The sequence below is a fragment of the Pimephales promelas genome, chromosome 4 (genome assembly GCF_988280905.1).
Source record: "Pimephales promelas chromosome 4, fPimPro1.hap1.1, whole genome shotgun sequence".
NCBI classification, from domain to species: Eukaryota; Metazoa; Chordata; class Actinopteri; order Cypriniformes; family Leuciscidae; genus Pimephales; species Pimephales promelas.
Genome location: NC_142772.1, coordinates 6,367,838 through 6,381,934, shown reverse-complemented (window position 1 = coordinate 6,381,934; position 14,097 = coordinate 6,367,838). Strand labels below are relative to the sequence as shown.

The 14,097-nt window shown below is 40.3% G+C and overlaps 1 protein-coding gene across 1 annotated transcript in view; it reads right to left on the bottom strand.

Annotated features, from left to right (window-relative positions):
- Positions 1-14,097, bottom strand: part of rcc1l (RCC1 like) — a 79,767-nt gene that overhangs the window by 3,141 nt on the left and 62,529 nt on the right. The window lies entirely within an intron of this gene.

The window sequence follows — 14,097 nt, the reverse complement described above, 5'->3', positions numbered from 1 at the left end:
AATGTTATTTTATGGTTTAATTCTTATCTAAAGGGAAGGACCCAATGTGTTCAGGCGGAAGGTTTTCAGTCAGATCCATTGGAGGTCGTTAAGGGAGTCCCTCAAGGATCTGTTCTAGGTCCGTTATTATTTAGTATATATATAAATTGTTTGGATTTTAATATTGAAAATACAAGGTTTCACTTTTATGCAGACGATACAATTATATATTGTTCAGATCCATCTAAGCAACAATCTGTGGCTTTCTTACAGTCTGCTTTCGATATAATACAAAATAGGTTTTGTGCATTGAAGCTGGTCGTAAATGAGAAAAAAACCAAATGTATGCTATTCTCAAACTCTAAAATCTCTACTGAGAATTCAATCTCTCTTTTGACTTTGCAGGGTAATCTGATTACATCAGTATGCGAGTACAAATACCTTGGTATTATTATCGATAACACATTACGTTTTGGGTCGCATATTAATTATCTGAGGCAAAAACTGAAGAAAAAATTAGGATTTTATTTTAGAAACAAATCATGTTTTTCATTTAATGTGAAAAAAAAAACTTGTGTCTGCTTCCTTTTTATCAGTTCTTGACTATGGGGATGTAGTATATCAGCTCTTGCCTCCTTGTCTCTCTGGATGCTCTGTACCATGGTGCTTTGAGATTTATAACTGGATGCAGATTTTCGACACACCATTGTGACCTATATAAAATGGTTGGTTGGTCGTCGTTGAGCATTAGAAGGAAAAAGCACTGGTATCAATTGATTTACAAAGCTATATTGGGTTATTTACCCCCTTATCTTTGTTGTCTTATTAAACAGAAGTCACCTGGTAGTTATTCATTACGTTCTAAATCGATCTACAATTTGTGTGTGCCTTTTGTCAAAACTGAGATGGGTAAAACCTCTTTTAAATATGCCACAGCATCGGATTGGAATCTTCTCCAGACTGAGATGAAGTTAAAAGAAATAGTATCTTGTGGTCAATTTAAATATTTATTAGATAATCATCAGAGTAAATTAATTGTGTGTAAATGTTTGTAACTAGGTGCATTTATTTATTTTTTTTATATATTTTTATTTTTGTAATGAGATTTGTTTATGTCTGTGTGTTGTAACTTTGATGTTAAATGTCCATGTAAACTAAGCTGCTTATCTTGGCCAGGACACTCCCGAAAAAGAGATTTTAATCTCAGTGAGTCTTTTTCCTGGTAAAATAAAGGTAATAGATGAAGTAAAAAAAAAAATCAGTATTTAATCCAATAGAGTGCATATTTACAGTGGCTCTAATGGGTTTAGTTATATTGTAATGCATTAATTTAGAATTATATACTCCCAGAGAAAATATCTATGAACCTGTAACAGGGTGGCTACAGGTATAAATAATTGAAATTTCAGACTTTTTAATACCACTTCTAAATTAAATTTAAGACCAAACTTACGATGGAATTATAAACTGAAAATATACAGTAATATTTTCAAGTAAACACACTGTCTGTTCAAAAATATGGAGAAATGACAATAACCAAGTGTCAATTCCGTACGTGCAGTCGCCTGTGGTGGAGTACAGTGGAGTGAAAAGAAATATAGAAGGCATTTTTATAAATGTCTTAAAACTAATAAAGTATATTAATAAATGCTTAGATTTCATTTACTAATAAAGGCATAGAAGTTTATTTGCAGTGTACTGATAATAGCTTCATATAATTAGTTTGTTAATAGAACTAATAATTATAAATAATTGATTTCCGTGTAAAATAATACTATAAACAGTTAAAAATAAACAGATTAGTGCCCTGTTTTGAGGACAAGAAATGAAAACCAATGCGGTATGATGAATGTCCAAAAGATGGAACTCTGTAATGGCCACATAGTGTTCAGTAGTGTTCAGGACATGTTGATATGCCTTTAAGATGACTTCTTCTATGACGTTTGAGATATTGAGATTTTTATAATGGCATAAATGCTACGTGGGATCTCAATATTTCAGCACTGGAAGGGTCTAGAGCCTCCATTGTTGCACTCATGTCTAAGTCTCATGGCTCTCTATCAGAATCCAGAGTTTTGAGAAGATTGGAAAAACTTATTTTTCTGGTAGGAGGGGTAACGCAAGCATGGCGACGGTCTTGCGGCCAAATACAACAACAACAAACCAGCATGGAGGAGGCTATTGCAATGTTCCTATTCTGAATTGCCGGGGCCCTTAATAACGGAGAACGAACGACGGCGTTTAAAGATTATGCTTGAGTTCTGTACAGAGAAACAAAGACGACGAAGGCTCCAGCGTAATATGATATAATTTGATGGAAGAAGATAAAAGAGCCGAGCGCAGGAGGCAAACAAAACGACAGGTAAGTTTAGCTAGCATTAGCAATTAGATTTTTTTAATGGCATAAATGCTACATGGGATCTCAATATCTCAGCTCTGGAAGGGTCTAGAGACTCCATTTTTGCACTCAGGTCTAAGTCTCACGGCCCTCTATCAGAATCCAGAATTTTGGGAAGATTGGAGAAACTTAATTTTTCGCCCAAAAAAAAAACGTAAGGGGTACCACTGTCGTTTTTTTTTTTCGGGCCGAATTTTTGAGTTTCGATATCTCAGTTCTGGAAGGGGCTAGAGCCTCCATTTTTGCACTCAGGTCTAAGTCTCATGGCCCTCTATCAGAATCCAGAATTTTGGGAAGATTGGAGAAACTTAATTTTTCGCCCAAAAAAAAAACGTAAGGGGTACCACTGTCGTTTTTTTTTTTTCGGGCCGAATTTTTGAGTTTCGATATCTCAGCTCTGGAAGGGGCTAGAGCCTCCATTTTTGCACTCAGGTCTAAGTCTCATGGCCCTCTATCAGAATTTGGGAAGATTGGAGAAACTTAATTTTTCACCCCAAAAAAAAAAAACGTAAGGGGTACCACTGTCGTTTTATTTTCGGGCCGAATTTTTGAGTTTCGATATCTCAGCTCTGGAAGGGGCTAGAGCCTCCATTTTTGCACTCAGGTCTAAGTCTCATGGCCCTCTATCAGAATTTGGGAAGATTGGAGAAACTTAATTTTTCGCCCAAAAAAAAAACGTAAGGGTTTTTTATAATAAAATAAAACTGTTTTTTAAAATAAAACTGTCGTTTTATTTTCGGGCCGAATTTTTGAGTTTCGATATCTCAGCTCTGGAAGGGGCTAGAGCCTCCATTTTTGCACTCAGGTGTAAGTCTCAGTGCCCTCTATCAGAATCCAGGGTTTCAAGAAGATTGGGGATACAAAATTTTTCGCCCCAAAAAAAAAACGTAAGGGGTAACACTGTCGTTTTTTTTTCAGGTCGAAATTTTGAGTTTCGATATCTCAGCTCTGGAAGGGTCTAGAGCCTCCATTTTTGCACTCAGGTGTAAGTCTCAGTGCCCTCTATCAGAATCCAGAGTTTCGAGAAGATTGGGGATACTAAATTTTTCGCCCAAAAAAAAAAAACGTAAGGGGTAACACTGTCGTTTTTTTTTCGGGTCGAAATTTTGAGTTTTGATATCTCAGCTTTGGAAGGGTCTAGAGCCTCCATTTTTGCACTCAGGTGTAAGTCTCAGTGCCCTCTATCAGAATCCAGAGTTTCGAGAAGATTGGGGATACTTAATTTTTCGCCCAAAAAAAAAAAACGTAAGGGGTAACACTGTCGTTTTTTTTTCGGGTCGAAATTTTGAGTTTTGATATCTTAGCTCTGGAAGGGTCTAGAGCCTCCATTTTTGCACTCAGGTGTAAGTCTCATGGCCCTCTATCAGAATTTGGGAAGATTGGAGAAACTTAATTTTTCGCCCAAAAAAAAAACGTAAGGGGTACCACTGTCGTTTTTTTTTCGGGCCGAATTTTTGAGTTTCGATATCTCAGCTCTGGAAGGGTAGCCCCCCAAGCCTCCATTTTTGCACTCAGGTCTAAGTCTCATGGCCCTCTATCAGAATCCAGAATTTTGGGAAGATTGGAGAAACTTAATTTTTCGCCCCAAAAAAAAAACGTAAGGGGTACCACTGTCGTTTTTTTTTCGGGCCAAATTTTTGAGTTTCGATATCTCAGCTCTGGAAGGGGCTAGAGCCTCCATTTTTGCACTCAGGTCTAAGTGTCATGGCCTTCTATCAGAATTTGGGAAGATTGGAGAAACTTAATTTTTCGCCCAAAAAAAAAACGTAAGGGGTACCACTGTCGTTTTATTTTCGGGCCGAATTTTTGAGTTTCGATATCTCAGCTCTGGAAAGGGCTAGAGCCTCCATTTTTGCACTCAGGTCTAAGTCTCATGGCCCTCTATCAGAATTTGGGAAGATTGGAGAAACTTAATTTTTCGCCCAAAAAAAAAAACGTAAGGGGTACCACTGTCTTTTTTTTCCGGGCCGAATTTTTGAGTTTCGATATCTCAGCTCTGGAAAGGGCTAGAGCCTCCATTTTTGCACTCAGGTGTAAGTCTCATGGCCCTCTATCAGAATTTGGGAAGATTGGAGAAACTTAATTTTTCGCCCAAAAAAAAAACGTAAGGGGTACCACTGTCGTTTTTTTTTCGGGCCGAATTTTTGAGTTTCGATATCTCAGCTCTGGAAGGGTAGCCCCCCAAGCCTCCATTTTTGCACTCAGGTCTAAGTCTCATGGCCCTCTATCAGAATCCAGAATTTTGGGAAGATTGGAGAAACTTAATTTTTCGCCCCAAAAAAAAAAACGTAAGGGGTACCACTGTCGTTTTTTTTTCGGGCCAAATTTTTGAGTTTCGATATCTCAGCTCTGGAAGGGGCTAGAGCCTCCATTTTTGCACTCAGGTCTAAGTGTCATGGCCTTCTATCAGAATTTGGGAAGATTGGAGAAACTTAATTTTTCGCCCAAAAAAAAAACGTAAGGGGTACCACTGTCGTTTTTTTTTTCGGGCCGAATTTTTGAGTTTCGATATCTCAGCTCTGGAAAGGGCTAGAGCCTCCATTTTTGCACTCAGGTCTAAGTCTCATGGCCCTCTATCAGAATTTGGGAAGATTGGAGAAACTTAATTTTTCGCCCAAAAAAAAAAAACGTAAGGGGTACCACTGTCGTTTTTTTTTTCGGGCCGAATTTTTGAGTTTCGATATCTCAGCTCTGGAAGGGGCTAGAGCCTCCATTTTTGCACTCAGGTCTAAGTCTCATGGCCCTCTATCAGAATTTGGGAAGATTGGAGAAACTTAATTTTTCGCCCCCAAAAAAAAAACGTAAGGGGTACCACTGTCGTTTTATTTTCGGGCCGAATTTTTGAGTTTCGATATCTCAGCTCTGGAAGGGGCTAGAGCCTCCATTTTTGCACTCAGGTCTAAGTCTCATGGCCCTCTATCAGAATTTGGGAAGATTGGAGAAACTTAATTTTTCGCCCAAAAAAAAACGTAAGGGGTACCACTGTCGTTTTTTTTTCGGGCCGAATTTTTGAGTTTCGATATCTCAGCTCTGGAAGGGGCTAGAGCCTCCATTTTTGCACTCAGGTCTAAGTCTCATGGCCCTCTATCAGAATTTGGGAAGATTGGAGAAACTTAATTTTTCGCCCAAAAAAAAAACGTAAGGGGTACCACTGTCGTTTTTTTTTTCGGGCCGAATTTTTGAGTTTCGATATCTCAGCTCTGGAAGGGGCTAGAGCCTCCATTTTTGCACTCAGGTGTAAGTCTCAGTGCCCTCTATCAGAATCCAGGGTTTCAAGAAGATTGGGGATACAAAATTTTTCGCCCCCAAAAAAAAAAACGTAAGGGGTAACACTGTCGTTTTTTTTTCAGGTCGAAATTTTGAGTTTCGATATCTCAGCTCTGGAAGGGTCTAGAGCCTCCATTTTTGCACTCAGGTGTAAGTCTCAGTGCCCTCTATCAGAATCCAGAGTTTCGAGAAGATTGGGGATACTAAATTTTTCACCCAAAAAAAAAAAACGTAAGGGGTAACACTGTCGTTTTTTTTTCGGGTCGAAATTTTGAGTTTTGATATCTCAGCTTTGGAAGGGTCTAGAGCCTCCATTTTTGCACTCAGGTGTAAGTCTCAGTGCCCTCTATCAGAATCCAGAGTTTCGAGAAGATTGGGGATACTTATTTTTTCGCCCAAAAAAAAAAAAACGTAAGGGGTAACACTGTCGTTTTTTTTTCGGGTCGAAATTTTGAGTTTTGATATCTTAGCTCTGGAAGGGTCTAGAGCCTCCATTTTTGCACTCAGGTGTAAGTCTCATGGCCCTCTATCAGAATTTGGGAAGATTGGAGAAACTTAATTTTTCGCCCAAAAAAAAAACGTAAGGGGTACCACTGTCGTTTTTTTTTCGGGCCGAATTTTTGAGTTTCGATATCTCAGCTCTGGAAGGGGCTACAGCCTCAATTTTTGCACTCAGGTCTAAGTCTCATGGCCCTCTATCAGAATTTGGGAAGATTGGAGAAACTTAATTTTTCGCCCAAAAAAAAAATGTAAGGGGTACCACTGTCGTTTTTTTTTCGGGCCGAATTTTTGAGTTTCGATATCTCAGCTCTGGAAGGGGCTAGAGCCTCCATTTTTGCACTCAGGTCTAAGTCTCATGGCCCTCTATCAGAATTTGGGAAGATTGGAGAAACTTAATTTTTCGCCCAAAAAAAAAAACGTAAGGGGTACCACTGTCGTTTTTTTTTTTCGGGCCGAATTTTTGAGTTTCGATATCTCAGCTCTGGAAGGGGCTAGAGCCTCCATTTTTGCACTCAGGTCTAAGTCTCATGGCCCTCTATCAGAATTTGGGAAGATTGGAGAAACTTAATTTTTCGCCCCAAAAAAAAAAAAACGTAAGGGGTACCACTGTCGTTTTATTTTCGGGCCGAATTTTTGAGTTTCGATATCTCAGCTCTGGAAGGGGCTAGAGCCTCCATTTTTGCACTCAGGTCTAAGTCTCATGGCCCTCTATCAGAATTTGGGAAGATTGGAGAAACTTAATTTTTCGCCCAAAAAAAAAACGTAAGGGGTACCACTGTCGTTTTTTTTTCGGGCCGAATTTTTGAGTTTCGATATCTCAGCTCTGGAAGGGGCTAGAGCCTCCATTTTTGCACTCAGGTCTAAGTCTCATGGCCCTCTATCAGAATTTAGGAAGATTGGAGAAACTTAATTTTTCGCCCAAAAAAAAAAACGTAAGGGGTACCACTGTCGTTTTTTTTTCGGATCGAATTTTTGAGTTTCGATATCTCAGCTCTGGAAGGGGCTAGAGCCTCCATTTTTGCACTCAGGTGTAAGTCTCAGTGCCCTCTATCAGAATCCAGGGTTTCAAGAAGATTGGGGATACAAAAATTTTCGCCCCAAAAAAAAAACGTAAGGGGTAACACTGTCGTTTTTTTTTTCAGGTCGAAATTTTGAGTTTCGATATCTCAGCTCTGGAAGGGTCTAGAGCCTCCATTTTTGCACTCAGGTGTAAGTCTCAGTGCCCTCTATCAGAATCCAGAGTTTCGAGAAGATTGGGGATACTAAATTTTTCGCCCAAAAAAAAAAAACGTAAGGGGTAACACTGTCGTTTTTTTTTCGGGTCGAAATTTTGAGTTTTGATATCTTAGCTCTGGAAGGGTCTAGAGCCTCCATTTTTGCACTCAGGAGTAAGTCTCATGGCCCTCTATCAGAATTTGGGAAGATTGGAGAAACTTAATTTTTCGCCCCCAAAAAAAAAAACGTAAGGGGTACCACTGTCGTTTTTTTTTTCGGGCCGAATTTTTGAGTTTTGATATCTTAGCTCTGGAAGGGTCTAGAGCCTCCATTTTTGCACTCAGGTGTAAGTCTCATGGCCCTCTATCAGAATTTGGGAAGATTGGAGAAACTTAATTTTTCGCCCAAAAAAAAAACGTAAGGGGTACCACTGTCGTTTTTTTTTCGGGCCGAAATTTTGAGTTTTGATATCTCAGCTTTGGAAGGGTCTAGAGCCTCCATTTTTGCACTCAGGTGTAAGTCTCAGTGCCCTCTATAAGAATCCAGAGTTTCGAGAAGATTGGGGATACTTAATTTTTCGCCCAAAAAAAAAAAACGTAAGGGGTAACACTGTCGTTTTTTTTTCGGGTCGAAATTTTGAGTTTTGATATCTTAGCTCTGGAAGGGTCTAGAGCCTCCATTTTTGCACTCAGGTGTAAGTCTCATGGCCCTCTATCAGAATTTGGGAAGATTGGAGAAACTTAATTTTTCGCCCAAAAAAAAAACGTAAGGGGTACCACTGTCGTTTTTTTTTCGGGCCGAATTTTTGAGTTTCGATATCTCAGCTCTGGAAAGGGCTAGAGCCTCCATTTTTGCACTCAGGTCTAAGTCTCATGGCCCTCTATCAGAATTTGGGAAGATTGGAGAAACTTAATTTTTCGCCCAAAAAAAAAAACGTAAGGGGTACCACTGTCGTTTTTTTTTTCGGGCCAAATTTTTGAGTTTCGATATCTCAGCTCTGGAAGGGGCTAGAGCCTCCATTTTTGCACTCAGGTCTAAGTCTCATGGCCTTCTATCAGAATTTGGGAAGATTGGAGAAACTTAATTTTTCGCCCAAAAAAAAAACGTAAGGGGTACCACTGTCGTTTTTTTTTCGGGCCGAATTTTTGAGTTTCGATATCTCAGCTCTGGAAAGGGCTAGAGCCTCCATTTTTGCACTCAGGTCTAAGTCTCATGGCCCTCTATCAGAATTTGGGAAGATTGGAGAAACTTAATTTTTCGCCCAAAAAAAAAAACGTAAGGGGTACCATTGTCGTTTTTTTTTCGGGCCGAATTTTTGAGTTTCGATATCTCAGCTCTGGAAGGGGCTAGAGCCTCCATTTTTGCACTCAGGTCTAAGTCTCATGGCCCTCTATCAGAATTTGGGAAGATTGGAGAAACTTAATTTTTCGCCCCAAAAAAAAAAACGTAAGGGGTACCACTGTCGTTTTATTTTCGGGCCGAATTTTTGAGTTTCGATATCTCAGCTCTGGAAGGGGCTAGAGCCTCCATTTTTGCACTCAGGTCTAAGTCTCATGGCCCTCTATCATAATTTGGGAAGATTGGAGAAACTTAATTTTTCGCCCAAAAAAAAAACGTAAGGGGTACCACTGTCGTTTTTTTTTCGGATCGAATTTTTGAGTTTCGATATCTCAGCTCTGGAAGGGGCTAGAGCCTCCATTTTTGCACTCAGGTCTAAGTCTCATGGCCTTCTATCAGAATTTGGGAAGATTGGAGAAACTTAATTTTTCGCCCAAAAAAAAAACGTAAGGGGTACCACTGTCGTTTTTTTTTCGGATCGAATTTTTGAGTTTCGATATCTCAGCTCTGGAAGGGGCTAGAGCCTCCATTTTTGCACTCAGGTCTAAGTCTCATGGCCCTCTATCAGAATTTGGGAAGATTGGAGAAACTTAATTTTTCGCCCAAAAAAAAAAACGTAAGGGGTACCATTGTCGTTTTTTTTTCGGGCCGAATTTTTGAGTTTCGATATCTCAGCTCTGGAAGGGGCTAGAGCCTCCATTTTTGCACTCAGGTCTAAGTCTCATGACCCTCTATCAGAATTTGGGAAGATTGGAGAAACTTAATTTTTCGCCCCAAAAAAAAAAAACGTAAGGGGTACCACTGTCGTTTTTTTTTCGGGCCGAATTTTTGAGTTTCGATATCTCAGCTCTGGAAGGGGCTAGAGCCTCTATTTTTGCACTCAGGTCTAAGTCTCATGGCCCTCTATCAGAATTTGGGAAGATTGGAGAAACTTAATTTTTCGCCCAAAAAAAAAACGTAAGGGGTACCACTGTCGTTTTATTTTCGGGCCGAATTTTTGAGTTTCGATATCTCAGCTCTGGAAGGGGCTAGAGCCTCCATTTTTGCACTCAGGTCTAAGTCTCATGGCCCTCTATCAGAATTTGGGAAGATTGGAGAAACTTAATTTTTCGCCCCAAAAAAAAAAAACGTAAGGGGTACCACTGTCGTTTTATTTTCGGGCCGAATTTTTGAGTTTCGATATCTCAGCTCTGGAAGGGGCTAGAGCCTCCATTTTTGCACTCAGGTCTAAGTCTCATGGCCCTCTATCAGAATTTGGGAAGATTGGAGAAACTTAATTTTTCGCCCAAAAAAAAAACGTAAGGGGTACCACTGTCGTTTTTTTTTCGGGCCGAATTTTTGAGTTTCGATATCTCAGCTCTGGAAGGGGCTAGAGCCTCTATTTTTGCACTCAGGTCTAAGTCTCATGGCCCTCTATCAGAATTTGGGAAGATTGGAGAAACTTAATTTTTCGCCCAAAAAAAAAACGTAAGGGGTACCACTGTCGTTTTTTTTTCGGGCCGAATTTTTGAGTTTCGATATCTCAGCTCTGGAAGGGGCTAGAACCTCCATTTTTGCACTCAGGTCTAAGTCTCATGGCCCTCTATCAGAATTTGGGAAGATTGGAGAAACTTAATTTTTCGCCCCAAAAAAAAAAACGTAAGGGGTACCACTGTCGTTTTATTTTCGGGCCGAATTTTTGAGTTTCGATATCTCAGCTCTGGAAGGGGCTAGAGCCTCCATTTTTGCACTCAGGTCTAAGTCTCATGGCCCTCTATCAGAATTTGGGAAGAATGGAGAAACTTAATTTTTCGCCCAAAAAAAAAAACGTAAGGGGTACCACTGTCGTTTTTTTTTTCGGGCCAAATTTTTGAGTTTCGATATCTCAGCTCTGGAAGGGGCTAGAGCCTCCATTTTTGCACTCAGGTCTAAGTCTCATGGCCTTCTATCAGAATTTGGGAAGATTGGAGAAACTTAATTTTTCGCCCAAAAAAAAAAACGTAAGGGGTACCACTGTCGTTTTTTTTTCGGGCCGAATTTTTGAGTTTCGATATCTCAGCTCTGGAAAGGGCTAGAGCCTCCATTTTTGCACTTAGGTCGAAGTCTCATGGCCCTCTATCAGAATTTGGGAAGATTGGAGAAACTTAATTTTTCGCCCAAAAAAAAAAACGTAAGGGGTACCACTGTCGTTTTTTTTTCGGGCCAAATTTTTGAGTTTCGATATCTCAGCTCTGGAAGGGGCTAGAGCCTCCATTTTTGCACTCAGGTCTAAGTCTCATGGCCTTCTATCAGAATTTGGGAAGATTGGAGAAACTTAATTTTTCGCCCAAAAAAAAAACGTAAGGGGTACCACTGTCGTTTTTTTTTCGGGCCGAATTTTTGAGTTTCGATATCTCAGCTCTGGAAAGGGCTAGAGCCTCCATTTTTGCACTCAGGTCTAAGTCTCATGGCCCTCTATCAGAATTTGGGAAGATTGGAGAAACTTAATTTTTCGCCCAAAAAAAAAAACGTAAGGGGTACCATTGTCGTTTTTTTTTCGGGCCGAATTTTTGAGTTTCGATATCTCAGCTCTGGAAGGGGCTAGAGCCTCCATTTTTGCACTCAGGTCTAAGTCTCATGGCCCTCTATCAGAATTTGGGAAGATTGGAGAAACTTAATTTTTCGCCCCAAAAAAAAAAACGTAAGGGGTACCACTGTCGTTTTATTTTCGGGCCGAATTTTTGAGTTTCGATATCTCAGCTCTGGAAGGGGCTAGAGCCTCCATTTTTGCACTCAGGTCTAAGTCTCATGGCCCTCTATCAGAATTTGGGAAGATTGGAGAAACTTAATTTTTCGCCCCAAAAAAAAACGTAAGGGGTACCACTGTCGTTTTTTTTTTGGGCCGAATTTTTGAGTTTCGATATCTCAGCTCTGGAAGGGGCTAGAGCCTCTATTTTTGCACTCAGGTCTAAGTCTCATGGCCCTCTATCAGAATTTGGGAAGATTGGAGAAACTTAATTTTTCGCCCAAAAAAAAAACGTAAGGGGTACCACTGTCGTTTTTTTTTCGGGCCGAATTTTTGAGTTTCGATATCTCAGCTCTGGAAGGGGCTAGAGCCTCCATTTTTGCACTCAGGTCTAAGTCTCATGGCCCTCTATCAGAATTTGGGAAGATTGGAGAAACTTAATTTTTCGCCCAAAAAAAAAAACGTAAGGGGTACCACTGTCGTTTTTTTTTCGGGCCGAATTTTTGAGTTTCGATATCTCAGCTCTGGAAAGGGCTAGAGCCTCCATTTTTGCACTCAGGTCGAAGTCTCATGGCCCTCTATCAGAATTTGGGAAGATTGGAGAAACTTAATTTTTCGCCCAAAAAAAAAATGTAAGGGGTACCACTGTCGTTTTTTTTTCGGGCCAAATTTTTGAGTTTCGATATCTCAGCTCTGGAAGGGGCTAGAGCCTCCATTTTTGCACTCAGGTCTAAGTCTCATGGCCTTCTATCAGAATTTGGGAAGATTGGAGAAACTTAATTTTTCGCCCAAAAAAAAAAACGTAAGGGGTACCACTGTCGTTTTTTTTTCGGGCCGAATTTTTGAGTTTCGATATCTCAGCTCTGGAAAGGGCTAGAGCCTCCATTTTTGCACTCAGGTCTAAGTCTCATGGCCCTCTATCAGAATTTGGGAAGATTGGAGAAACTTAATTTTTCGCCCAAAAAAAAAAACGTAAGGGGTACCATTGTCGTTTTTTTTTCGGGCCGAATTTTTGAGTTTCGATATCTCAGCTCTGGAAGGGGCTAGAGCCTCCATTTTTGCACTCAGGTCTAAGTCTCATGGCCCTCTATCAGAATTTGGGAAGATTGGAGAAACTTAATTTTTCGCCCCAAAAAAAAAAACGTAAGGGGTACCACTGTCGTTTTATTTTCGGGCCGAATTTTTGAGTTTCGATATCTCAGCTCTGGAAGGGGCTAGAGCCTCCATTTTTGCACTCAGGTCTAAGTCTCATGGCCCTCTATCAGAATTTGGGAAGATTGGAGAAACTTAATTTTTCGCCCAAAAAAAAAACGTAAGGGGTACCACTGTCGTTTTTTTTTCGGGCCGAATTTTTGAGTTTCGATATCTCAGCTCTGGAAGGGGCTAGAGCCTCTATTTTTGCACTCAGGTCTAAGTCTCATGGCCCTCTATCAGAATTTGGGAAGATTGGAGAAACTTAATTTTTCGCCCAAAAAAAAAACGTAAGGGGTACCACTGTCGTTTTTTTTTCGGGCCGAATTTTTGAGTTTCGATATCTCAGCTCTGGAAGGGGCTAGAGCCTCCATTTTTGCACTCAGGTCTAAGTCTCATGGCCCTCTATCAGAATTTGGGAAGATTGGAGAAACTTAATTTTTCGCCCCAAAAAAAAAAAACGTAAGGGGTACCACTGTCGTTTTATTTTCGGGCCGAATTTTTGAGTTTCGATATCTCAGCTCTGGAAGGGGCTAGAGCCTCCATTTTTGCACTCAGGTGTAAGTCTCATGACCCTCTATCAGAATTTGGGAAGATTGGAGAAACTTAATTTTTCGCCCAAAAAAAAAACGTAAGGGGTACCACTGTCGTTTTTTTTTCGGGCCGAATTTTTGAGTTTCGATATCTCAGCTCTGGAAGGGGCTACAGCCTCAATTTTTGCACTCAGGTCTAAGTCTCATGGCCCTCTATCAGAATTTGGGAAGATTGGAGAAACTTAATTTTTCGCCCAAAAAAAAAACGTAAGGGGTACCACTGTCGTTTTTTTTTCGGGCCGAATTTTTGAGTTTCGATATCTCAGCTCTGGAAGGGGCTAGAGCCTCCATTTTTGCACTCAGGTCTAAGTCTCATGGCCCTCTATCAGAATTTGGGAAGATTGGAGAAACTTAATTTTTCGCCCAAAAAAAAAAACGTAAGGGGTACCACTGTCGTTTTTTTTTCGGGCCGAATTTTTGAGTTTCGATATCTCAGCTCTGGAAGGGGCTAGAGCCTCCAATTTTGCACTCAGGTCTAAGTCTCATGGCCCTCTATCAGAATTTGGGAAGAATGGAGAAACTTAATTTTTGGCCCAAAAAAAAAACGTAAGGGGTACCACTGTCGTTTTTTTTTCGGGCCGAATTTTTGAGTTTCGATATCTCAGCTCTGGAAGGGGCTAGAGCCTCCATTTTTGCACTCAGGTGTAAGTCTCATGGCCCTCTATCAGAATTTGGGAAGATTGGAGAAACTTAATTTTTCGCCCCAAAAAAAAAACGTAAGGGGTACCACTGTCGTTTTTTTTTTCGGGCCGAATTTTTGAGTTTCGATATCTCAGCTTTGGAAGGGGCTAGAGCCTCCATTTTTGCACTCAGGTCTAAGTCTCATGGCCCTCTATCAGAATTTGGGAAGAATGGAGAAACTTAATTTTTCGCCCAAAAAAAAAAAACGTAAGGGGTACCACTGTCGTTTT